Genomic DNA, 24,862 nt, shown 5'->3' with positions numbered 1-24,862 from the left:
AGGCTGCAGGGATCACCGCCGCCAATTGCTGCTGTCACCACCAATCGCTGCTAGCTATCACCGCCTCCATGTGCCCCATTTTTGGTCTCTGTGCATCCCATTTTCAGCCTCTGCATGTCCCGTTTTCATCCTGTTTCAGGTGGTAGCAATTGGCAGTGGGCAGCAATCCCCACCACCTGGAACGGGTCAAAAATGGGACATCCGGAGACCAAAAATGGGACACACGGCGGTGATCCCTGCAGCCTGGAACAGCTGATTGGGGGTATTCCAGGAGGCACATCCAACCGCCAATCAGCTGTTCATGCTAAATCAGGCTGTGCTGAAGCTGACCAGATTGTTTGCTGTTTTCTGCAAGGAGGCAAATTTCTGGGAAGCAGGCAGATTATTTTTTTCTTGTTTTCCTCTCCGAAAGCTAGGTGCATCTTATGGTGCGGAGCATCTTATAGTGCAAAAAATACGGTATATTATATACTAGACAACACAGAGACCCATTGGATCATAATTTGTCTGCTGTGATTGAAAGAACATTAAATTTTAGAGTGATCATTTTTTTACCCCAATGCTACCATAGATGGTCCCATGATCATTTAAAAAGTATGCATTGTTGGGTGGGTGGGTGGGTGATAGAAAAATAATTGTAGTGGCAAATAACATTCAAGAATAAGTCTATATTTACTTACCTAAACCTTTGGCAGGAGTGTTGGGAATCATGATTGTGTGACTGCAGGGACAGTACATTTGTAAATAAAATTTTGTCTGAACATTATGGAAATTTCAATTCCACAGGAATTGTGGCTCCCTGACTTTTTACATATTTTTTTAAGTTAATGAATTTTAGGTACCTTGATTCAAAAATTGTTGCAGCATAATGTACCATTTGGACTTATCTGAGGGTACAAATAACAGATAAACACCAGGTTTTAGTACTATAAAAATAGACTGTAAAATTATTTATTTGTTGATCAATATTTGCGTAACAGAGGAGGAGCAATTTGATATTTTGAGTATGAATGAAAAGGGTGTTTGTTTGTTTTTATTATTCCCTCTTCATTTTTGAGTAGATTAAATACCACACATTTTGTATTATTTAATTAAGAATGAAAATTAATCTGGTTTATCTGTTATGTATAACCCCAGCAACCATGTAACTGTATCAATGGTGTCTCCACTACACATAATATGAGGCAAGACTCCATATATCATTTTTACTCACTATTTTCATTTTAGGTTTGTTTTTTTTAAAACTCAGAGGTGGTATTCAGCCAGTTCTGGAGGACCGGTAGCAGACATTTTGAGTAGTTTGGAGAACCGGCAAATAGGCTGGCCTCACCCCCATTGCCTCCCAGCTGAACAAGAGAATGGAGCTGGAAAGCAGGTTTGTGGGGTGGGGAGGGAATGGGGATTTTGCAGTATCCTTCCCCTGCCATGCCCACCAAGCCACATCCACAAAGCCATGCCCACAGAAACAGTAGTAAAAAAAAATTGAATCCGACCACTGTTTAAACTGATTTTAAAACTGGAATTAGAGTGGATTTCTTACTTTAAATAATCAAGCTAACTACAAGCAAAATCCATACAAGCCTAAACACTGAAATCAGCTTGGAAATCCCAATCCACAGAAACACTTTTATGCAAGTCAATGACCCATGCATAAAGTTCAACTATTGAAAGAGAAACAAACTCTGACCATTGGATATTTAAGTTTAACTTTAGTAGAGGGCATACTTGTCCTTAAATTTTGTAAGTCATTGTTCACTTAGAACATTGGTCTTTAAATTGGGGATAATTTGGACATATCCCAAATTGGGAATATCCCAAATATGTTTTTTTAATTCTTCCCATAGAAGCTGAAATGAAATAGAATAGCCCGTCCTCAAACTTCCCTGAGCAGCTTTGTTTGCCAACTTCTTCATATTTTGGAGCTGGTCTTTCATCTTCCAAATTACCTGCCAATACATTCCCCTCTTCTTGGAGTTAAGTGAGGTGATACATTAAATGAATTCCCTCCATTACTTTTAGAGTTTCACAGATATGAAACAGAAATACTACTTTATAGCATGTCTTTTTCCATTATAGAAGTCCATAGAAAGAGATCCACTCTGCTGGTGCTTTGAAGGGTCTTGGAGAGCTACCTCTTCCCCCAGGCCTTTGGTGAGGATGAGTGATGCTCCCTTTAGAATATGTGGGTTCATTTTTTTTATTTATTATTTTATTTAGTTTGTCAAACATGTACAAGATAACAGTGTAAGTATAAACATGGACATGAACAAAGGAAATGAGTACAAATAAATGGGGACAGTAGGACAGGGACAAGTAGGCATGCTGGTATGCTTATGCATGCCCCCTGTCTGTTCCTGTCTGGGGTATTTTTGTCACCCTTACTATCTTTTATTCTTTATTTTTGTCTACCGTATCATTTTTTCCCCTTGATTTTAATGTTTTCATATGCAAAATGACAAAAGTGGGTGGGAGTCATGTAACATATAAATTTAAATAAATAATAATACATATAACATTACCAAGCCTCATGTTTTTAAATTCAGTCATGTCACTGCCCTGAAGCCAAGCAACACTGTTAAACATGGAATCAGCCCTTGGTTCAGAAAGTGTAGCTTCTTTTTTTTTTCTGAACTTACGGGGACAAAAATGCTCAATCACAAATTGGACATCACCGGTCTATTGCTTTTCAAATCAATCAGATCAAAAGTTATCCCCAGATAGTAATATGACAATATGCCTTTGTTGGTTTTAATTTTCTGGGTGAAATATGGAGTTGTTGATGCAAAAGCTAGAAATCTGGCTTACTTGCCAGAATTACATTTTGTTTTACTGTACAATTTTTAGTAAAGTGAGTATTCTTGAAACTCAACTAATTTCCTTGTTAATGCATTAACTTGCTCCAGGTTAATGAGTGATGCCTCTACATATTATTCCTATACAATTATGCTTGTGCATAATGAATGGTGACAAGCAGCATAGATGGTAGTGGGGAAATGGGTATTGCTTTCACACCTGATTCTCTGGTCATAAATTGTTTGGGGCATTCTTATTTTCAAAATTAAAAGCATTTTCCCTCTTATCATCCATAGTCAGAAGACAGTGACTAAGACTGTCCATAATGATATTACATACTCTATATCAGGACTATATGCTACCTCCAGAAAAGGCATGTGCTTCTGGCAAATGTTGGCTTAATGCCACAACTTACCTTTTCCCTTGTGGCTAAAATAATTTAGCTCAACATTATGGAGAGTTCCCCTTCACTTCCTGTCACATTTATCTTGTGACAAAGATTGGTTGCCAGTTCAATTATGGCTACAGAATGTGACTACTAATGACAAATATTGAATATATGTCAGCGATAAGGTTGGCTCACAAGCAACAGCAGCATCTAGTGGCTTTGAGCTGAAGAAATGTACTAACTAGCATATGTAATATTCAATCAGGCCCCTCTTCTGCTTTACATTAATGAAGATGATTATTATTTGCATTGTACTGTATGATACATACAAAATATGTAACACTGAAGACCATTAACCAAAGTTCTGCTCAATCACATATAGCTTAATTACTTGTTCAGTAATAACAAGATCTTGATTACCCTTCATTAGCTCAATCGTTCAATTGAACAATTTCTGGGGCACATATTCTTCTTTATCATCAGAACAGTTGAGGCTATAAACTGGCTTCCACATTCCTCAAAAGCAGTGAAATGAATTTTAAAAAACTGAAACAGTAGCAATCAATGTTGAAGGTGCCTTTCCAGGGGAATTTTTTTTTTTAAAAAATGCATAGATGAAAGATTATCTGAGAGAAGAGACCATAGCTCATTTGCTTTGTAGGCAAGGGGTCCTAGGTTCAGTTCCTAGAACTTACAGTTAAAAGCAGACCAAGTTAGTAGATGACAGGAAAGACCTCTGCTCATGACCCTGGAAAACTGCTTCAAGGATGGACAATCCTGGGCAAGAAAGATAAATGGCCTAACATTAATGCACAAGGCATCTTGCTATTCTATCAACAAATATCATCATGGAGTGAACCAGCCCTTGTGTTCCTCTGCATAAATCTTCTCAAAGGAGTTTCAGAGAATGTCTTTACTCTGTTTGGAATTTTCTATTATGATGATATATGACCTGTTGCTTCCTCCTGGGAGGGGATGATTTATAACTGTTTCAGTTACCTATGTAAAAGCTTTAAGAAGCTTAATGGATTTTCTGAATGCACACCACCATAGCCAGCCCAGCCATTAGGCCCAAGGCATTAAATGCCTCAAGAGGAAATTGGGGAGGCAGCAATGAGTATTGTATGGTAGATCTACAAACCACCTGCAGCTTCCAACGACAGTCTTCTTCGATATCTTCAGGAGTAATGGAGGAAATACCCAATTGCCAGGGTTAAAGCAAAGAACTTTGGTTAGTACTGAATACTGAATGGGGCAAAGGAGAATTTTATGTTTCACTGCTTTGGATCAGTTCTACTTGATATAGGAAAGTCCATTTCTGTGCTTCAGTGCTAAATGTATTTTGCAAAAGCAGTCTCAATCCATCTTTATTAATACTGTAGTGTATATATGTTGGATAGAGAAAAGGTTTTTTTTTTGTCAGATTATCAATATAAAAATCTGATGTTGTATCTACACCAGGAAGCATAACACAATGTGGATGTGGATGTGAGGGCGATCTGGCTGCGACATCTGTCACCCCATTGATCGCCAGGGTTGAATCCATTTATTTTCTTAATCAAGGCCAATAAACAATACAATTCTTCACAATTAGAAGAGGCTTCTCTCGATGCACAGATATCTTTTTCATAAATCTCTCTCTCTCTCACACACACACACACACACACACACACACACACACACGGGGCTGCTTAAAATGTGCATGGAATAATGCTGCCTTCTTCTTTATCTTCTACTAGAAATGTTAGCTCATTAAAGAACAGAGTGTAGATTTTTATTTTAGCAGCTCTCGCACATTCTTCATCCAAAAAACTGTGAAGCCTTTGATTCACCTGCCAAAAATATTTGCTCAGGAAACCATGAAAATGTTGTAATATGTAGCAGAGAACATTTTATTTATTTATTTATTTTGTCATGCATGTATTAGACAACATATATATGTATAAACATGATTTTGGATACATGAAATGGATACAAATAAAAAAAACATTAGGACAGTGATGGTAGGCACATTGGTGCGTTTATGCACGCCCCTTACAGACCTCTTAGGAATGGGTTGAGATCAATGGTAGACAGTCTAAGGTTAAACTTAGGGGAGTTTGGAGAAGAAACCACATAGCCAGGTAGTGCATACTTGAGGAACTCGCCAATAGGACTCCCAATATCAGCACTGATAAGGCAACCATTATTGGGTGTCTTGAGAAGGTAGCAAATTGGGTTAAACATCTGTTGTACCTAACTGACAAAGTTGGAGCAGAGACAGATAGGGATTTTTTAACTTAGGAGCCAAAATAATTTGTCTGACTTGGGGATGCACTTAGACATTGGAGAAGGAGCTCCCTTTTCTGCAACTTTTCAGAAAATTCTTAAACTATCATGGCTTCACCATACTTCCACATCAACCAAATATAATTTAGAATCAAAACAAATACTCTTTGGTAGTCCTCTACTCTACTCAGTCATCAGTCTTCAGCATGGCACCTTCCCATAATTCCTTAGCCTCCAGGGTAATTTGGAAGGTTGCCCTCATTTGTAAGAAAGATTTATAGTAGTTAACAAGCTGTTTTGGAGGGTTATTCTTTCTGAGTAACCTCTGATAGGTGTCTGAGGGATAGGAATGTTCCCTAGAAGGCAGTTTTAAAACATCTGGTTAATTTGATCAAGCCAAAAATCTAAGTAGTCAACATTCTTTTTAAGCCAGGATCAGTCCTGTAACAGGGAGGAAATTTCCTTCTATTTAATAACCTTGTACAATTACTGAAAAATTCCAAGTAATGGAAGAAGGTGTGAAATAAAATATTTAAAATCCTAAATCACCTCATTAATTCTTGGCTACTTTTGCCAGTGAGAATGCATAGCTACTAGAAGGCAAAGAATGACAAATCCCAAATAAATGTTTTGGTTTTCTGAGCTAAGTGAAGTCCTGAGGCAAGCCTAAATCTAACATCTAAATGGCCTTCTAGGGATTATTTTGGAAAATTGGGGCAGTCATGTAGAGGACAAAATGACCATCAGTTGCATCTTGCTTCATGGTGTATTAATTGCAGCCTGTTATTTACATCTCTAAGGAAATTAATCATTTTGGAAACTTCAAACTTCCAGAAGAAATACTCATGAGAATTTTAACTTAAACGTACACATCACTTCTCATCTCTCAAAAGAAATGTGTTTTCCCTATCTAGAAAATAGTAAAAAACCTGAATATACAGCATAGTAGGAAAGTAAATAAGGTAACCACGTAAAGTACGTTGTTGACATAAAAGAAATTTTATTGTTTCCAACATAGTTGTTAATTTTTAACTCAAGTATAAGATTCACAGATTAAAAAAGAAAAAAAAGGTTGAACAGTAGGCTAAAAGAATGAGCATAAAGATAAAAGAGCAATATGACATTCATATTCTTAAAAAGTTTCAAAGCTTCCCACAACATTTTGTATTATTATAAGTCTTAGATTATTATTCTCATATTTTTATCCCTCCTTTTGTACATCTTGGTCAACTCAAGGTAGCAAACACATTTAATACCCCTGCCTCCTATTTTTCCCACAACAAGCCTGTTAGTTGGGTTGAGCTGAGAGAAAGTGTGATTGGCCCAAAATCACCCATTTGGATTTCATGCCCAAGGAAAGCCTAGAACGTACAGACACCCTGTTTCAGGATTTTCACCTTAACCACTACACCACTGGTTGTAGTGGGAACCACCAGTACTGGTTCTCATGGTAATCCTTAGTTTGTTTTAACCTTGGCTTTTTGACAAAATTGGTAGCTAACTTCGCACATCACACTTTGCTCCAAAACAATAGTTTTCAAATAAACAAACAACAAAATGGCATAACAGTATCCAGTAGAATTATGAATCAAGAATAAGAACATATACTAGAAATTATTGCTATCTAGTTTAATATGATTATTATAGTTAGTATAATTACCAAGTTCACAAACCACTGCTACTGATACTACCAAACTTGGAGAAATGCATTGAGATATGACATCCTGTTTTAGGTGTCATGAGACACCGAGGGCTCTCTGTAGGGGCCATTGAAAAGTCAAAATGGTGATAATGTTATGTGCATGGTTGCCATCTTGGCTTTTTTATTTTCCCAATCATAAGAAAACATCCTCAAGTTAGCTGCTAACTTTTGTATCTTGTTTGGGGGAACTGTTAATAAGATGTCGCAAGAAAGGATGCCTTTAAAACATGCATTCAATCACTCCTAACTTTTCCAAAAAAAAATGTTTTAGCAGAAAAAAGATGATGAGGCACCAATACTTTTCACAATTTCAACTGCCAGAAATCTGCTGTGAAATTCACACTTACCCCCAGAACATCAAATTAGGTAAACGAGGATGGAAGTGCAAGTAGCTATTGATTCCTTTCCAAAGAAAACCAGAGTTTAAAAATTGCTGTGATAGTAAAGTGTACCATAGAGAAAGCAAATTAAGTTTCCCTTGGCACAGGTTGCATGAATCTGTAATACTTCTGAAGATACCTAATCAGTATAATATCATAAACAGGGATGCTGTAATGCTTTCCAAATTCATTAAGAGATTTTCTTTTCTCTTTTCTTTTAGATGCTACAATACATTTTGCAAGTACTATCTATCTTTTTTGTCAGTATTGTTACTTTGAATACTCCTGTGTGCTGACTGAGTTCATCGTATGCTAGCCTAGCAGGGGTATCCTTGGGAAAGGTCAAAAAGTTAAGATAGCAACCACAACTGTGGGCTGAAGGCCCTGTCCTTTTTTTTATATGCATTGCATGTAGATACTTCTGTCACTAGTAAATGTAATTTTTTTCTATCAACATGGTAAATAGAAATAGCAATAGGATTTAGACTTATATACCACTTCACAGTGCTTTACAGCTCTGTGTAAGCAATTTGCAGTCAGCATATTGCCCCCAACAAACTGGGTCCTAATTTTACTAACCTCAGAAGGATGGAAAGCTGAGTGAACTTTGAGCCTGGTGAGATTCAATTTGCCAAATTGCAGGCAGCCGGCAGGCAGCAGAAATAGCCTGCAGTACTGCATTCTAACCACTGTACCATTGCGCAACTGTGCCACTGATGCTATTATGTTTCCATACCTTATAAAGAACATATTTATCTTTTAAATTACATTTAAAGATGACATAGAGGCCTCTTTACATATGGATAGTGTATCAACATTTCATGCTATCACTGTATTGGGAAGAGTAAATATCATTGCCATGGCAAGTAAATATCATTGCCTAGGCTGACATATTTAGATTCCGGAGGTTACACAGGAAGGGAATAAAATAAGCCACAAGGTAAGAACTTCATGAGGAGATACTGGCTGCTTGAATCCTAATTCCTACCTCTCAATTTTATATTTGGCATTTGCACCAATACAGAATCAGTGTCATGCTCTTGTATTTTCACAGTTCTTCAGCCGCTCTTGTAAACTTCTGGTCCAGATGTGGCATAGGAGGAAATTCTACAAAAGGTAATTTAACATTGGAATACTATCCCTGTAACTATAAGCAGGCAGTTTTCCATTGAGAACAATTTCCAAAGTGCCTTTGACTTTTTCCATCCTATCTAAAATCAAGCCACCATGACACCTTATGCTCCATGCCTGTTAAACTGAAGCCCTTAAAATTATGATGAAGTGAAGTGCATTCCAAACAAGCTTCCCCTCCCTAACAACAGAGCATCATTCTTTGGTGGGAGATGAAAAACAAAGGAGGAAAATCTACTTCTCTTTATATGATAGATATTAAAACTATAGAATCTGGAAACAACAAGATAATCTCAGTTATCCTCTGGCAAGTTGTGGGGGAAAAGAAGTAGGAAATGTACCATTTGTATTATGCTCATGTCTTGTTTTTTCATAAATATTTGGCTAACAACTCTGGGGATACAATACATGGTGAGTTGGGACTTTTGGCTGTTCCAGCAAAGGTCTTCAGATGAATTGATTAATATATTATTATGGCTGATCACACCGTCAGCCAGATGGTTAGACTGGATTTAGCATTTTATATACCTATTGAGTCCTTCCCAGGACCAGTGAAAGGTCGATGTTGTTGTTTAATGATATAAAGTTATTTCAAATTATTATGATGTTAATAATCTTTTTATGCTATAAAATTTGATATGCAGTTCTCAAAGTGCACCACCATTCTTCAGATTACCAGGTGTTTCTGAAGTTTTTCCCCAAAATACAGCATTGTAATGCAGTGAGCAAGCTCTTAACGTTCCCTCCTTCCTCTAACACTGCCTCAGATACTGCCTTTTCATATTAGATGTTCCAAATCATTTGATTCACTAAAAGGGGAATCAGACAGCAATTTTAATTTTCCAATATGTCAGCAATTTTGGGACAGATATCTCATATCTAAATTCATTTAGGCAAATCCTTTTCTCTCCAGTGATGCTGAAAAACTAAGAAAGGTTAGCTGACTAGGAATCTGAGGTTTTTTATTCCTCATCAAAATTGAGACAATTATTTTGATTGCTTCAGCAAAAGTATCATCGTCATAGTCAGACTAGCTCAAGCTGCAGACTTATACATTATCATATCGAAAGGTAGTTCAGTTATATATATTTTAAAATAGAACATAATTTGTTATGACTTAAAAGGAACTTTTCCTTTGTTTTAAAAATAAAAGTTATAACAACAGCAACTAGGCTTATATATCACTTTACAGTGCTTTACAGCCCTCTCTAAGCATTTTACAGAGTCAGCATATTGCCTCCAACAATCTGGGTCCTCATTTTACCCACCTCAGTAACCCACCTCAGTAACCACCTAAAGGTTGACGGCTGAGTCAACCTTGAGCCTGGTGAGATTTGAATTATCAAATTGCAGTACTGCAATCTAACCACTGTGCCATCGTGGCTCATAAATAAAAGTTATATTAGTATGGAACACTTATTTTATGTCAAATGATTCCCCCCCCCCCAAATCCAACCTGATTTTTTTTTAAAAAAATACAGTATTGTGAGTTGGCAACAAGAAGTGAGAAACATTATTCTGATTGAAAAGTGACAAAGTCAACCTTATAGTCACTAGATCAATTTCGAATTGACATGATTTTTCCAATTGCAACCAATTGTGGATCAATTGTCAGAAATCAGTGCCAAACGGATTACATGGGACTCATTCAGCTACCTTTTTTGTTTGCTTCACTGTAGGAGACTACTGCTTTCAAAACAGAGGTTTCCACATTGAAATATAATGATACTTCAAGTTTCTTGCTGATTTCATTGGGAAACAAAATTGGGTAGACTTTGCAACTTGAAGAACTGTGTGTGGACTTTCGAAGGATAAATGGGGTCTGTGTACACAACCTATAACCCCTCTCCCTCATGAAGGACATGCTATCTCATCTGGCCAAGGGAAAGTCTTCACCAAACTAGACCTCAGAGAAGCATACTACCAAGTATATATCAGAGAGGGAAATGAGTGGAAAACAGCATTCAACTGCCCCCTAGGGAGCTTTCAATTCAAAGTGATGTCTTTCAGGCTGCAGGGGGCCCCAGTGGTATTCATGCAGTTAATAAACGAGGTGCTGCATGAGCACCTCTGCCAGGGGGTACTCGTTTACCTAGATAACATCCTTATCTACACTGAGACCATGGATGACCATGTACCCCTGGTCCGCCAATTACTGAAAAACTTCTGGCAGAACAACCTGTATGTCAAGGTATCAAAATGTGAATTCCACCATGCACAGTTAAACTACCCAGGTTACCGAGTGTCTAATGAGGGAATAGAGATGGACCCAGCCAAAGTGCAAGCAGTCCTAAGCTGGAAACCTCCTTGCAGTCGCAGACAGCTACAAAGCTTCCTAGGGTTCACAAACTTCTACAGTTAATTCATCCCCACCTTTGCGAAGATTGCCAAAGTACCTCAAAGCATTATCTCAGACAGAGCGGTCCAGTTCACGGCTAAATTCTGAAGGGAGTTCCTGCAGTCCATTGGGTCATCTCAGGGTCTTAGTTCAGCTTTTCATCCGAGCACTAATGGGACATCAGAGAGACTCAATGCCATGATAGAGCAGTACTTGAGGTGCTACCTGAACTATCAGCAGTCCAATTGGGCAGACCTTTTATCTTTTGCTGAGGTCACGTACAATAATGCTGTTCACAGTAGCACAGGACTCACACCGTTCAAAGTAGTGAGCAGCATGGACTTTGTTCCAATGCCTGAATATCCAAGGGATCTCCCTTCCTCAGTCAGCTTGACTGATTGGATGTCAATGCTGAAAACAACCTGGGAAAATGTCAAAAAGGCACTGGCTAAAGCAGCACAAACCTATAAGAAACAGGCAGATAAACACTGGGGTCCCCAATGGCCATTCCAGGTGGGAGAGAAAGTTTACCTCTCCACAAAATATTTGAGATTAAAACTGCCTAGCAAGAAACTGGGACCGAAGTTTATGGGACCATTCCCCATAGTAAAGATCATCAACCCACTCACAGTGCAATTGAAACTGCCTCGATTGTTGGGAAAGATACACCCAGTGTTTCATAGTAGCCTCTTAAAACCTGTGATTGGATCCACTCTGAGACTACTACCCCGGGAGCCCCCAGGCCCTATGGTCATAGGGGGCCAAACCCATTATGAAGTTCAATGAATCCTTGATTAAAGGTGGCACAGGAGACAACTCCAATACTTAATCAAGTGGAAGGGCTACCCCTTATCAGAGGCATCTTGGGTGAAAAGTAGAAATATCCAGTCCGATCGCCTTATAGCAAAATTCCATGCAGAAAATCCAGGCAAGCCTGGAGGAGGGACACATCCCTAAGTTATACACCTGTACTCAAATTGCTTTGTTTTACATAAGTCGTTTTCAGGAAGTGAGAGGAGCTAGATGTCAACGTCTAAAGCGTTTCCATGAGTACTATCAATTTGAGAAGGGAGGAGAATACCATGCATACTTTTGGCCAGAGTAAAGTCTCATATTCTTGTAACTGGGATGTGAATGCGCATGTCCAGAACCCTGCTGTAACATCATTGGGGAATGTGATTTATGGCTTCAGGCAGAGGGGAGGGGACACGGGGTAAAGTTCAGATGCCATTAAGTGGGATTCAGTTTAGGCTCCACAGAAGATCAAGCCAAGATGTTGATCCTAATAAATGAATGTTTTTTGTTTGAACTTAGTCTCGAGGCTCGTAAATTAATTAGGTCATCTCTTGGGAACTTCACACCCTTCTCATAACTGCTCACCTCATAAAATACTGGAAAGCACTTGTCTTTTCTATGTACAATTACTGTTACCTGATCAATATGATATAGTTTCTTTAAATGTAGCTAAATTTTGTTATATTGCCTGCAAAATGAGCTGACTTTGATTGCCCACTGACAATCCATCACTAACTATAATATATTGTCTTTTTATTGTTACTATTATTTTTAGTTCTTATTTGTAGTCTGGTCTGTGACCATAATCAAAGTTATTATAATTATGGACATGTGTTTATATTATACTATCAACAGATATCAATATGCTATCTATATCTATTACTACCAAAACAAAGCAGCTTCCTGAATGGTTTTCCCTGGTCTCACTTTCTAACCATCTCTTAGCGATTAATCCAAATTTTATTTTCCACTAAATATAGCTCTGCCAATGACTCCAACATTAGTATAATGTAATTGAATCTAAGGTTTAAAAGTAGAAAAATAGAATTTAATGAACTGCTGCATAAAGGTAATGGCAGTCAGATAATGTGAGGGTAATGAAGGCAAATCATTCTCTGTAGCTCAGAGTGGACCTTCTAAAAGAATAATACTAGTCCAAAGTACAAGGTGGGCAAAGGCATTACATTTTTGACTGCTTTTGAAATTACCCAACCTCAACTAAAAGCTGAATGTAAATTCTTTCAAACACACCTGATGAAAGGCAGTCATTATTAAATTATCACAATCTAAGTGTTCTTACTGTTAGAATTTTTTTTAATATGGAGATTCTCAGTCACCCAGGTCATGGTTGTGTGAAAGGTGCTTTTTCAAATGGCAACTGGATTTTCTGGATTTCCTTTGAAGACGTTTCACTTCTCATCCAAGAAGCTCCTTCAGAAAGTCCAGTTGCCTTTGGAAAAGCACCTTTGGGGCATTCACTTAAAATCTCTCCTTCTGTAAACTTCTCCCAGTTTGTTTGAAAGCTTCTTAATATATACAATGTTAATTATTCCTTTTTCATTTGTAATCAGATTTTTTTCCCCATGTACTATTAATCAGAGAATGGTCTCCCACCCTGTACTTACCATCTGATATACATTTCCTAACTGAAAAAAAATTAATTTTATTCTGCCAGCTAATTTATATAATAGACCAAGCTTATTCTTTCTCTTTTTTAGAGGGGGATTTTTCACACTGTGTTCTGGAATCTCTAGGGCAGTGATGGCGAACCTATGGCACGCGTGCCACAGGTGGCATGCAGAGCCATTTGTCAGGGCATGTGAGGCACTGCCCTGTCAGCTGGCCAGCACGCATGTGCATGCTGGCCAGCTGAGTTCACCTTTTTAAAAGCCATTTTTCACCCTCCCCAGGCTCCAGAGGCTTTATAGGAGCCTGGGGAGGGCGAAAAGAGCCTCCCCCGCCCCCCCAAAGGCCCTCCGGAGGCTTCAGGGACCATCCGGAGGCTTCCCTGAAGCCTTTGGAATGCTTAAAACAACCCTCCGAGCAAACCGGAAGTGACTTCCGGTTTGCTCAAAGGGTCGTTTTAAGCGTTCCGAAGGCTTCAGGGACCATCCGGAGGCTTCCCTGAAACCTTCGGAGTGCTTAAAACAACCCTCCGAGCAAACTGGAATCGGAGGGTCGTTTTAAGCATTCCGAAGGCTTCAGGGAAGCCTCTGGACAGTCCCAGAAGCCTCCAGAGGGCCTCCGGGGGGTGGGGGAGGCTCTTTTCGCCCTCCCCAGGCTCCTATAAAGCCTCTGGAGCCTGGGGAGGGCGAAAAAAGCATGTAAAAATGGGGGGGTCGCGCGTTGTGCGCGCATGCACACTGGGGGGGGTCACGCATTGCATTATGGGTGCAGCAAGCCTGCACACGACCTCTCTGCGCTCCCCCCACTTGTGGCACGCGAGCCAAAAATGGTTCGCCATCACTGCTCTAGGGTTTCATGAGAAATTGATGTGATTCCAGGAGAGGCTAAAAGGTAAAAATGTTTACTCTAATACAACCAATTGTCAATCTCTTCACCTTTGTCTCTTGACAAAGGATTCTAGGAATTTTAAAACAAAGTTCCTGAAAAATTAATATCATTTACATATGTAATAAATATCTTCTTTACCTTTTCATATTTTAATAGCCCTGTAGGATAATAGAGAGTAGACAGTCAATGGAATGATCTGTTCTCCTCTACTCCTTAGCAATATTCAGAATTCCAAAGATTCAGACCTCCTATGATTTACCAGAAGCCCATAATTGTTATAATTAGTATAATTAGATTACATTTTCAGGTAACCTAAAGTTTCCTTGATAAAAAGATACAAGAACTTTAGTACTAGGCTCCTTTGATCTTTATTAAGGTACTTTTGATTTAAAAAAGAAAAGTGTCAGAATAAATTGATATTTGTTCCTTATGTGGAAAAAAAAGCCTAGCAACTTTTAGAAAATTAGGTATCAGTGATTGCCAGCAAAAGTAATCATAAAATCTTATGGAGTAGCTTAAGGCAAACCATTGTCTCTTAGAGCCATTTTCACATGATGGAATGCAAACCCAGGTTTGTAACTCACTAGTGTACAGAAGAAGCAGCTATCCTTCTCCTGATAAGAAATCACAATCATAGCTAACTCCCTGATATATATATATATATATGTATGTATGTATGTATGTATGTATGTATGTATGTATGTGTATGTGTATGTGTGTGTGTGTGTATGTGTGTATGTATATATATATATATATATATATATATATATATATATATATATATATATATATATATACATACATACATACATACATACATACATACATACATACATACATATATATATATATATATATATATATATATATATATATATATATATTTGTTTTCGTAGATTTTCACGGGTGTAGGTATGCTGGTTTTGTTGTATTCGGGTCTTTTCCCATGTAAGGTTGAGATTGTCTTTGCAACGTTTTTAAGCCCACAGCTTGAAGATGGCAGGTGTGATCCTGCCGAAACGTTGCAAAGACAATCTCAACCTTACACGGGAAAAGACCCGAATACAACAAAACCAGCATATATATATATATATATATATATATATATATATATATATATATATATATATATATATATATATATATATATTTGTCACATTAAATGTATCAAACTATCAAAATATAAACCTGAACAATATTAGCAAAGCTTGCATACAAATATGCTGCATACAACTACATCAGGATAAATACAAAAAACAACATTTGTTAGTGAAGTGAACTTACTTCATAGGTTCACAGAAATCTGAGATTGTGTCAAAATGGCAGAGTAAGGCGATGTTGCAGATGTCCTAACATTTGATGTAAACATGACTGTGAAATTTTAGAGTCACGATCAGAGGTGGTATTCAGCTGGTTTGGACCAGTCCAGGCAAACTGGGAGTGGCGACCTGCAGGTGTTCAATGGCAGCGGATTACCTCTATCGTGCCAGGCCAGGTTCAGTAGAGCTTCTAAGGTATGCCAAAGACAAGCATATATGGAAGTGTTTATAATGCAAAAAAGGCCATTTCATCTATAAAGTGAAGATCAAACCATTTCATTACTAAAATACACCTACTTTTCCCCAGAAGAGGTAAGAAGACTTGCGTATCATAGTTTCTGAATTTTATACAAACATATCCTAGAATTTTCTGTATTGCTAGGCATTTGGCCCTGAAAAAGTCATTAGCTGAAAACATAATATATTTTACTTTCTAGCACCAAAATCAGGCTGTCTGTGTGCATATCAAAAGTCACAACCAAATGATCCAAACGCTGCAAAAAAAAAGAAAGAAAAAAACCCACCAAACACCTGAGTCCTTTGGCAGCATATAAACAGTCTAGGGAAAATAGGACTAAATCAGACCTGCTTCTGAGCACTACCATCACTGATATCTTTCCAACAGAGTTCTGCAAAAACATCACCAGCTGCTTCATGTTCCATAGAAGAGAATATGTGTAGCTCAGTGTTGAACTGTAGGGTCTTTGGTGCTCTCTGAGCTTAGTTGTTTTCTTGCAGTTTCACTACCCAATTAGGTAACAACAGTACCCACAAAGTTACTTAGCTATAGTAATGAAACTTCTGCCAGAAAACAACCAAGCTCGAAGTACCAAGGACCCCACAACTTCATTTTCAGCCTTTCCAGTACTGACATTCTTCCTCTACAGCAGGGGTGTCCAAACTTGGGAACTTTAAGACTTGTGGACTTCAACTCCCAGAATTCCCCAGCCAGCATGGCTGGCTGGGGAATTCTGGGAGTTGAAGTCCACAAGTCTTAAAGTTCTCAAGTTTGGACATCCCTGCTCTACAGTATATGCAACCCTTCTCAATATCCAAGTCCTGAAAATTAATACAGGTAGTTAATAAAGGTAGTCCTCAACTTCCAGCAATTGACTTAGTGATCAAAGTTACAATGGCCCAGAAAAAAAGTGACATAAGACCATTTTTCACATTTAAACCTGTTACAGCATCCCCATGCTCACATGATTTACATTAGATGATTGACAACTGGTTGATATTAATATGGTTACAGCATTCTGATGTCATGTGATAATCTTTCGCGACCTTCTGACAAGCAAAGTCAATGGGGAAGTCAGATTCACTTAACTACCACGTTACTAACATAACAATTGCAGTGATTCACTTAACAGATGTGGCAAGAAAGATCATAAAACGAGGCAACACTCACTTAACAAATTTCTCACTTAGCAACTCAATTGTGGTCATAGGTCAAGGACTATCTTACGCAGAACTAATGGAACTAATTGACATTAAGGTCAACTGCAGAATTGCCTAGGCAAATTCTGCATTTGGCAGACTACTGACCAACGTGTGGGACCGCTGTGGAATAAACCTTGCTACAAAGTCTACTGAGGTGTAGTGCTAACTGCCCTAATGTATGCCAGGGAGACTTGGACTGTATGCAGGAGGCACGCTTGGCAATTGAACCACTTCCATATGACTTGCCTCTGTAGAATACTGAGGATCTGGTTGCAGGACATGGTGCCAGACACAGAAGTCTTCTCCAGAGCAGGCCTGCCATTAGTTCACACCCTGCTGATGGAAGCCCAGGCAGGCCATGTTGCAAGGATGTCAGACCATTGCATCCCCAAACAGCTCCTCTCTGGTGAGCTATCTCAAGGAAAGCAATCACATGGGGGACAAAGGAAGCAATACAAAGACATGTTGAAAGCCCCCTTTAAGTCCCTGGATATTGATACCACCTCCTAGGAAACCCTGGCACAAGATCCATCAACATGTTGCAAGCTGATCTACCAAGGCTGCCAGACATCTGAGAACAGAAGAACAACTATAGTACAAGAGAAGCGAGCACTCCGCAAAGTCAGAGCTGTAAATGCTGTAACAATGGTACCCACACATGTCTGCCCTACATGTGGCAGAATGTTTCGTGCCCATATAGGCCTTACCAGCCACCTGTGTACAGCCCACAACCTGTTAGATGTCAAGGTCCTTTTCAAACATGATGGACGAACATCATCAAATCCTGATTATTTTCATCTGATCCAAACTTCTAGATAATGTTTGAGGTGGAGTAAAAAGCTTTTTTAGAAAGTTATTTTCCTACATTGCCCTTTCTCTCTCAATGTATCATGTGATGTGAAAAGCCTGAAATTCTCTCTTGTTGATATGTATTTCACATTTTTTAGATAATTCAATTTACTGGCTGAAATTCAGCATACTGGCCCAAATCAAACAGCTGCTGAATAGTTTGTTAGTGTTTACTTACGATTAATAGAACTAGGCCAGATCAACAATACAAAAAAAAAAGGGTAACCAGACCTCAAATCTTCCAGAGCAAAAGGTGAAGTGACATTACCCTTAGTCATTGCCTTTTATAGCACATGATCACTACCTTCAGAATGAGCATTTCACTAGCTGCCCACAATATGTGTGCCATATTCCTTCCCAATACTATTTTGGCTTCTACAGAAACACAGTCACTCATTTGTTTGTAAAGTCATCTCTCCTGTTTAGCTGATTGTTTCTAAGAAATTTAAATTAAATATAGTTTGTACCAATCAATGGTAAAATTGAATGCCATAGAATATGAATTATATAAACTTGTTTTTTTATCTATCCTCCTAATTCTTACTCTTATAATAATTGTTTAAATTGACAAAATAATGAGTCTGATTATCTTTTACTTATTTCATATAGAAATACATACAACATTCAGTTATTTATTGGTTCAAATAAAATGTGTCTTATCAGGATATAGAGTTATTTCTTGAATGTGATGAAAAACAGATCATTAAGATGTAACAATCAATTTGCCACACTAACTTTTGTTAGATGGCAGACTATTGCAAGTTGTTTTAATGGAAGGTTAACACAATTCACACCAATCTCTCCAAAAGCAGTTAGCAAACTGTTTTCCTGAAGCAGCAGGCATGACAGGGATTTATTCTCTCTAATAGGAAGGCAGAAGATGGGAGCAACTTACCAGAAAAGATTTAACTGCCAACAATCAGTGCTAATTGAATTGCAGGTGCCCATGAATGAACAAAGGATGGCTTTCCCAGTCCAGCAAGACATTTTCTCTGTGTATGATAAATCTCAATGTCTTCTTGCGGCCTCAGATTGCTGTTAGTAAATACTAAGTCAATTTATGATAAAATCCTACCTTTTAGATGGGAAACACTTGTAGAATGTGTCATCAGGCTCTGATGAGGATGGGGATATAGCCCTCTCTGAGATTTACCCACCAAATCAGATTTAGTGGTGGCATTAAAGTTGGGAAGAATAGTACGTACACACTATTAAGGAAGGGAGAACTAGGCAACCTTGTAATGGTGTCTTTCACAGGTTTGTAAGTCATTTCACAAGTGCCCAAATCTCAACAGTACATTAGCAGATTCAAATGTACTAATGGGTCAAATTTGGCAAAACTATCTTCAATCTTGTGTCTATGAAGAAGTAGATAGGCTTTTTGGCAATATGAGTTCTGCTATGCATTGGGTAGATTCATGTTCTACCTCTCTTCTTCAGGCAATTAGAGATGAGATGAGGAATTGGATTCAGGAAGTGATTAATGTCTCTTTGAAGGAATGGGTTATATCTTCTATCTTGAAAGAGGCAATAGTGTATCTGCACTTGAAGTAATCATCTCTTGTTTCCACAGAACTGGACAACATCTTTTTGGACTATAATTTCAAAGAATGATGGATGAATCAGATTTTCCTAATCCCTTTCAATAAAGGCCGTGGGGAAAAACTGCATTGATCTGTGAATGATCGCCACCAGAATTTGGATAGAAGGAGTGTTGTTCTCCTGGTCCTGTCAGATCTCTTAGTTGTGTTTCACATCATTGACCATGATATCCTTTTGGACTGCCTGCAAAAGTTTGGCCTTGCAGCAGTCCAGAAGGCAGTTTTGCAGTGGTTACACTCCTTTCTGAGTGGATTATTCCAATCAATATAGATGAGGAATTGAGTCTTTAGCCACTTCTTTATATGGTATGTGTGTTTTTCTCCTCCAAGCTTTCCAGCATCTTTAGGAAATTCCTACCGTAGCATAGCTCATCTATCAGTTTGGGGTTAGGTTTCATTAATATGCTGATTGTACAGTGTTGTATAATTTTATCCAGTCTGGGCATACCAAGATAATGTTTTCCTGATGTCTGCAAATGTAAGGCATTTATTGGAATGAAACAAGCAGAAAAAATTCCAACTCTCCAGAAGGTACAGGTTCGGCAGTGGTCCTTGTGCTGGATCTGAACAAGGTTGCATACTACTAAGAGTGCAGGTCTACAATTTGGTGGATTTTCTTGGGTCACAGCTCCTACTGAATCAGCAAATGGAATATACAGCCTGTGGGATTTGCAGCTGGTCTGCAACTTGAAACCTCTGCAGAGTAAGATGCCATATTGACAACTAATCACAGCTTTATTATTTCAAGGTTGATAATTACTGCAACAAGCTCTATTTGCTTTTTAGATTCCCAAAGATTTTGGGCAATTCACATGCACAGGACATAGCAAAACAAGATTTGGAAGTAAAAACATTTGGATACTGTAATACACAGTAGGGTAGAAATATAAATCCAAAGGAGTGAATGGGAAAAGAAAGGAAAGAGAGCTGTAGCAATTGGTTTCGTCTGTCTTGCTCTGGAATTAGAAAAACGTATAGAATTTCATTTCTTGGTTGGTTAGATGAATCAACCAACCACATCAAAAGCACAACTTGTTCACATACTGCTCCATGGAATGAAGCTCCATGGATTGTGCTGGGGAAGCTGCCGTGTATAGAGGCTCCTTTGCAAATATCCCTTTAAAAAGCATGATCACTTGCGATGATTCTACTCCCTGTATATTTAATACAGAGATAGGCTACAGAAACATTTGAAAAGAGCTTGATTTTATACCAATGATTATCACCCTAATGTGATAATCTGGAAAGTACTATATCTTCCAAAAGCTCTTTCAGGTTTATGTTTCAGAATTCCTTCAGTGTAATTATCTTAATTTGACACATTGTTTGCAAACTGGAGGATGAAAGAGGAACAGAACATTGAATTAAAAATATTGAAACTACACAAGACTACTATGATTAGGGACTCATCTTATTTCATACATTTACTAAATAATTGCTGAGATGACCAAACAGCAGATTGTTATATTCAGAAATAGATATCCAATGGAAAAATCATGAACACAGATTTAATAGAATCAGACTTGATTCTGATTGGCTGTTTTAAAGCAGAAATCCTAATCATTCTTTTAATTCATATCTTACTAGCTATATTTTCGAACATACAGTTAGCTGAGCCTTACTGCTGGTTTTTCCATCTTTCCAATGGATTGCGCCCATGATAACTCCACATTGTACTTGTGTAGCAAGTAATACATACAGTGTTAATTTATAGGTGTAATTTAATTTGCATAGCAAGATTTATACAACAGATAAAAGATACACACATCTCAAATATTTTTTTAAATATAAGGATGCAATTTGGGACAACAATCCTTATAATCATAATTAAGCCATTACTTCTAAATAGTTTTATTTTCTGAATGCCTTCCACAAATATATTATCTTAATTTGGGGGGGATTTCTTTTCCTGTATGAATTCAGTTAATTGTTCTATATAAAGCTGATGCTCATTTTTCATATGCTGCAAGAATTTAATGCTCAAATATTTCATTTTAGGCAACTAGTTGCCTATTATGTCCAGATGGTCTACACATGAGGAAGTGTGCAATATATCTGGGAGAAACTTTATCATACTAACTTGACTGAACATATGGTTATAGTTTCCAAAAAGTCCTGCCTGTCTGGAGAACAGGTTTGTCAGAAATGATAAAGTCTAGATCCTACACTAGGGGTGAAAAATACTCTCTCAGCTAGAGGATGCTAAATCCCAGTAAATTTAAAAGATGCAGAATGACAAAGTTGGAAGGGAATTTGGAGGACTTCTAGTCCAACCTCCTGCCCAAGCACGAGACCCTATACAGTTATGGCGAACCTATGGCATGCGTGCCACCTGTGGCATGCAGAGCCCTCTCTGTGGGCATGCAAGCTGTCGCCCCAGCTCAGCTCCACCTCGCATGCATGCACTCGCCTCCCGGCGGCCAACTGATTTTTCAGGTCTCTGCTGCACATGTGGGGGGAGTGTGCATGCACTCGCCTCCCGGCGGCCAACTGATTTTTCTGGTCTCTGCTGCACATGTGGGGGGAGTGCGCATGCACTCGCCTCCCGGTGGCCAACTGATTTTTCAGGTCTCTGCTGCACATGTGGGGGGAGTGCGCATGCAGGAAATGCATGTGCATGTGTGGTGGGATCGGATGCATATGTGCGTGGCACGGAGGGGCACAGTGCACCCTCCTCTGTGTCCTGTTTTTGGTCCCAGGAGGCTGCAGGGAGGCCTGCTAGGCCCAAAACGGGCCACGGGGGGCACATTGCATTATGGGTGTCAGCATGCACACATGTTCTGTCATGTGCACATGCGCACTTTTGGCACACAACAACAAAAAGGTTAGCCATCACTGCCCTATGCCATTCCTGACAAGTGGTTATTCAATCTCTTCTATGTGTCTGTGATTGGCCTTCATTTTTTGATTAGCACTTAAATAAGGTTGCTTAAATAATCAATTTTTCCTATTTACTCTTAAAAGCTGTGAGATTACAAATTTTGTCTTGATATCAATTACATAAATATTTTCCTCGTTTGTGTAGCAGGCACTCCTTAATAGAGAACTTTCCCTTGCTGATGCCTAAAATAAGCAGCTCCAGGAGTAGAAGTTAAAGGGCTATAAAACTTGTCCAACAAAATAATCCCTTGGTGACTCAAAATTTAGAGACCCTCCCTGCCGCTTGGGTTCACCACAGCAGATTGGGAAAGGGTCCCTGGTCCTATAAGTAATTTGATAAACACAATATTGCTTATTTCCGTCTCCTTTAATGTTCTCTTGCTTCAGCATCTATTCTGCAAACTCCAAATTAGCCAGAAACACAAGAATTTCAGAAAATAACACGTAGAGATTTTTCTGTGCAAAATAGCTTCTAAATCAGGAATCCCCAAACTTGGCAACTTTAAGACTTGTGGACTTTGCTGGCTGGAGAAATCTGGGAGTTGAAGTCCACAAGTCTTAAAGTTGCCAAGTTTGAAGACCTCTGTTCTAAATCATTGAGGACTTCAAATGTTTAATACACTTATTAAATTGGATGAGTGGGCCAGGGAAACATTCTTGTTGGGAAGAGAACAAGTGTTTTCCTCCATCTGTTCAGAGATGCCAACAACGCAAAGGATCTTGTACAGCTTCTTCCATCTATTTCAGCCTGGTTACACTAATACACTGCAGCAGCATAATTTTCCTGCTTACCGTAGTAACAAGGTAACCACATGGAGGATAGGAAAAAAGAATCTAGGGCAAATCTGCAAAAAGGATTCTCAATAAACATCAAAGTCTGCTGTCTGGTTATTATACTTAAAATAGTTTTGTTGAGAAATAATTATAATTCCTTGAAATCAGTATATGATGGGTATCTACTTCACTTTAAGAAATTGGCCAGACTTGATCAGCTTCCTATAAATTGCTTCTTGAAGGGACACTATAGGGCAATTGCTATAGTTCTCACACATAATCTGTATCACACACTTAACTCTTACAGTATTATCTTAACAATGAACCATAAGATAATCAAAAATTCTAGATTAGATTATTACTGGCTACCAAGGACATAAAGTATCATGCATATTCACAGTCTTAGAGATATTTTAAAATGAAATAATGAAGAATGAAATAAAATGAGAGTAGCAATTCTAGTGGTGTGCTTTGAGTATTCCATATTTGGCAATTTAAGGTTCTGAATATCTGTGTTTGCAAGGAGAACTAGAATTTCATTCTGCTGAGAAATTTCTCATGTTTAACAGCAACATGCCAAGTAAATAAAATATAGTTCTAATCGATCTCTGAAATAGCTGCATGTACTGAGAGATGGATGACAATACCACTTGGTTAATTTTTTATTATTATTATATTTGTCTTCAAAATAGAGTGGAAAAAATGGCGACTTTAAAAATTCTGATATGAGATAAATTGATGATGACAGTTTTATCTACCCCTACAGACTAATAAGAAATAATCTTTTAAAAAAATAGTTATTCATAGGATACAAGGTACATCCCCTTTCATTCAAAAATGGTGAATTTGTGTCCCTCCAGATGATGCTGATTTATAAGTCCCAAACTGTCCAATATTAGCTATAATATCTAGAGCTGTTGCAAAATAGAATTAGGTGACATCTGGAATCACTACAGGTTACTTGAGTATTTTTATTGATACTTCTATAATTTTAAAAACATCTTTTCTCTTTTTGATCATGTAACATTACCTCACACAGGTAGTCCAAGCATTTCAGTTATTCTCTTAACACTGTTCCTCATTAAACCAAATACCTCATTCGCCAAATGCTAGGACTTCTTCTGCTACAAAAGATCCAAGTCTCTCCACTGTGTATCATTGCTAACTTGTCTGGGCACAAACTTCACATTGAGTCCCAAACCAGATTGACAAGAAGACAAGTGCTCTGTCCCACATAACTGATTTTGCCCAATTAATTAAACCTGATGCAGCAGCATTTCCTGAAAGTGAGAACAATTAACCAATGGATCAGCCTGCCTCCTGAAGTTGTGGGGACTCCATCACTGGAGATTTTCAAAAAGAGATTGAATATTCATTGATAAGGACTGCTGCCTTGGGCAGGTGTTAAACTAGTAGTCCTCCAAAGTCCTTTCCAGCCCTCTGATTCATTCATGCTGAGATAAAATTCATTCTGGCAGATCTCAAAATAGATTGCCTTAATCTATGTTTATTTGTTGTTTGTTTGTCTACAGAACATTAAAAAAAATCCCCCCATCTGTTCTGCCTCTGGGCAGCTTAGAGCAGCAGTCTCTAACCAGCTGAGGGGGGCATGTGAATAGCAGGTGCAGGCGCATCCACTCATGGGAATGGAACTTCTTGTGTGAGCGGAGGGTGCTTGCGCCCGCACGTG

The sequence above is a fragment of the Natrix helvetica genome (assembly GCF_964273705.1).
Source record: "Natrix helvetica genome assembly, chromosome: 6".
In the NCBI taxonomy this organism is placed as follows: domain Eukaryota; kingdom Metazoa; phylum Chordata; class Lepidosauria; order Squamata; family Natricidae; genus Natrix; species Natrix helvetica.
This window is presented reverse-complemented; position numbering follows the sequence as displayed.